The sequence below is a fragment of the Magnolia sinica genome, chromosome 18, assembly GCF_029962835.1.
Source record: "Magnolia sinica isolate HGM2019 chromosome 18, MsV1, whole genome shotgun sequence".
Classification (NCBI taxonomy): domain Eukaryota; kingdom Viridiplantae; phylum Streptophyta; class Magnoliopsida; order Magnoliales; family Magnoliaceae; genus Magnolia; species Magnolia sinica.
Genome location: NC_080590.1, coordinates 41,943,870 through 41,947,340, shown reverse-complemented (window position 1 = coordinate 41,947,340; position 3,471 = coordinate 41,943,870). Strand labels below are relative to the sequence as shown.

Genomic DNA, 3,471 nt, shown 5'->3' with positions numbered 1-3,471 from the left:
TTTAGTGCAAAAAGTGTACTATGTACACTGTATGATAATTATGAGAAATCCACACCATCCATCTTGTTCCCCATTTCATTTGAACCGTGGGGGCCGAAGTTAAAGCGTATCTGGACAGCGGGTGGGCCCCAAATCAGGGTTTTATGGGCTGATCTATTAGTTCAGTCACTTTCACGAGGATCAAATGTCTGAAATTTGACGTGTACGGTTACTTTTTGGTCCTCGAGCCATGTATAAAGTTTCGAGCCAAACAGATGATGGAAACCCAGTGATCTTGCATTCTGGCTGACTTTCAGGCCGCTTGAGCTTCAGTTTCTCAATTTTCGCGGATCCCTGGCATGTAATTCCGTTGATCTTGGTCCCCTGGAGTCCGTCCCTTGCCTTGGTGCATTCTGAACGTTAAATCCATACTTTTAGCATCCCGATCCAGTCTCAGCTCGCAATTTCACCTTGCAACACAAACATGATTAAAATGAGTTATTCAATGGTACCATGTTCATAAATCCAGGCAATAACTGGGTCTGATATGTAATATTTGACCCTCAACACTAACCTTCATATCATAATGATTGGTTGGTAATTAGTTTAATTGTATTATTTGCTTTGTCTCCTAGGCATGGTTTGGTGATGGAATCCATTCTAATTCATATACCTTTCATCTCATGAAAACTAGATCAAGTAAGTTCAGTTTAATTTACACGATTCTTGAAGCAAGCCTAAGATCTCCCTGATCTCTACAAGTGGATCCTCTAAATCCCTAGTTTCCTACCTTTAAATCCTCCATATTTTAGTTTACTATTTCATCATTATTCCTCAAATCCACCTGATTTAGATTTCATCTTTTTCTAGTTCTAATTCTAGTTATTTTTAGATTATGTACAGGTTTCAGTCCCTTGGGATTCGACCTCAGTCTTACCGAGATTATTACTACATCACAACCCTATACTTGGGGAGTGAACAAGTTTTTGGCGCCGTTTTCGGGGACTGACGATTGCGATTCTTTGAAATTAATTGGGTTTAGAGTTAGTTTAAGATTAGAATTTGACTAACTTTAGTTTTAGATTTTTATTTGATTTCTAGAACTAACTTGTTTTCCTGTTTTGTAAGATCCTGACATAAGTTTCTAAATTGGTAATTCCTTCCTAATTTCTCTACTTTTTCTACTTTTAAAATTAGGGTTTGAATTTTAGAAATTTTCTAATTCTAGTATTTTCCTATTTGTAGGAAATAGTTTATTTTCAGAAACTTTCCTCTTTTGTTTTTAGGAACTAAGTTAGTTATTTCCCTTTTTAGAAATTAACTTTCTATTTTTGTTTTTTAGTAACTTTCTAATTCTAACTCTTTTATAATCTAATTTTGTTTCCTAATTTTCTACTTATAGAATTTTTGTTTAGAAACTAACGTTCTTATTTTGTAGGCCTTTAAGATAGAAATTTCTAATTCGGTAAGTTCTTTCTCTACTTTCAATTTTTCAGATCTCTTTTAGTAATTTACTTTCTAGTTTAGGACTTTCCTAATTTATTTTAGAAATTTCCACTTTCTTTTAGGAATTTCTTCTTTTAGAACCTGGTTTGTTTCTATCTTCCTTTTTAAGAATTTTCTAATTCTAGACCTTCTCTTTAGAAACTTACTTGTTTTGTTTTCTTTTGTAGGTGTTGTTACTTAGGGCTTTCAATTTGGTAACTTCTTTCCAACTCTCTCTTTCTTTCTAGATTTTCTTTTTTTCTTTCTTAGGATTAGGTTTCAAATTTGATTGAGAGCTGCGAGTGTTTCATGCCCAAGTGGGCCCGTGACAACACTTGATGTCTCTTGACTGAAGGAGGATTGGTTGAGGGGTTAACTATCCATCGCAGGACTAGACACAACTTGAAATCCCCTGAGTTAATTGAAGTGATGGCTGAAAACCAACCTCTTCTACCCCAACCTAGGGTGGAGGACATTCAAGATGAGAATGAGGTGTATCAAGCACCCCCGCTACGTACTTTACGAGATTATTTACAACCAGCGGGGGTGAGTATGCCCTCATGCATGATTTTTCCTGAAAATACAAGACATATGGACATCAAGCCAGGGGTTATCCAACTCCTTCCTAAGTTCCATGGGCTTGAATCTGAAGAACCATATCTACATTTGAAAGAGTTTGATGAGATCATAGCCACTTTATATTTTCAAAATGTGTCTGAGGACATAGTCAGGCTGAGACTCTTTCCTTTTTCCTTAAAGGAGAAGGCTAAGACGTGGTTACATTCACTGCATCCTAGATCCATTGGCACATGGAATGATATGCAAAGGGAATTTATAAAGAAATTTTTTCCACATCATAAAACGATTACCCTTAGAAAAGCAATCATGAACTTCACCCAAAAGGAGGATGAAACATTTTACCAATGTTGGGAAAGGTTCAAGGATTTGGTCAGTTTATGCCCACAACACGGCTTTGAAACGTGGCGCATTACAAATTTTTTCTACGATGGACTGACATCTTCCATGCGTCAAATGGTCGAGACAATGTGTAATGGAGAATTCATTAATAAAAATGTCGACGAGGTATGGGATTATCTCGATAGTCTTGCTGAAAAAAATACAATCATGGGATTATTACCCAAAATCGAACACCACGTCTAGGCCGACTCAATTAAAGGAGAAAGGTGGATTGTATTTCTTGAAAGAAGAGGATGATCTCAAATGTAAAGTAACTACGCTCATAAGGAAAGTTGAGGCCATGGAAGGAAAGAAGGATAAGGTTAATGAAAGTGTTTGCGGCATCTGTGATTGCAACATTCATATAACTGAAAATTATCCTACGAAACCCACTTTTCGAGAAGTGTTGAATGAACAATCCAATGCCATAAATAATTATCAAAGACCTTTCAATGGACCGACCTCTAATACGTACAATCCTGGTTGGAAAAATCATCCAAACTTTAGTTGGAGAAATGGACAAACTGCTACCCCTCAAAGTTTCTTCAATTAAAATCCAAATCAGGGGAAACCTCAAGAAGAACTGGTTCAAAACTCCATGCAAGAGCTGACCCATGCAATGCAAGACTTTATGCAAAAGATGAATTCACGTATGACGGTTATAGAAAGGGGATGCTTCCTACACAACCGCTTCCCAATCCTAAACCGCAATACGAGATAAGTGATCCCAGCTCTTCAAATCAAATGGGGCACGCTAAATCCATCACCACTCTTAGGAGTGGGAAGATCATTGATAAAATCCTTCCGGTTAGGCCCGAAAAGAGTTAAGAACCGGAAGAGGACAACAATGATGGATCTAGTGATGCCCCACAAAAATTAGAACCGGAACTTATAGAAAAGCTAGTTGCTCCATTTCCCCAATGGTTGGTCGCTCCAAAACCTCTCTCTAACTCTCAGGATATCCTAGAGGTGTTGAAACAAGTGACAGTCAACATTCCTCTACTTGATGTCGCAAAATAGATACCTTCATATGTTAAATTTCTGAAAGAC

The 3,471-nt window shown here is 37.2% G+C and overlaps 1 non-coding gene across 1 annotated transcript; it reads right to left on the bottom strand.

Moving 5' to 3' along the window:
- Positions 1-2,331: 2,331 nt before the first annotated feature.
- LOC131234086 (small nucleolar RNA R71) lies at positions 2,332-2,438 on the bottom strand. Its single transcript, XR_009165499.1, has one exon. It is a non-coding gene; the product is annotated as a small nucleolar RNA R71 (small nucleolar RNA).
- Positions 2,439-3,471: the final 1,033 nt, after the last annotated feature.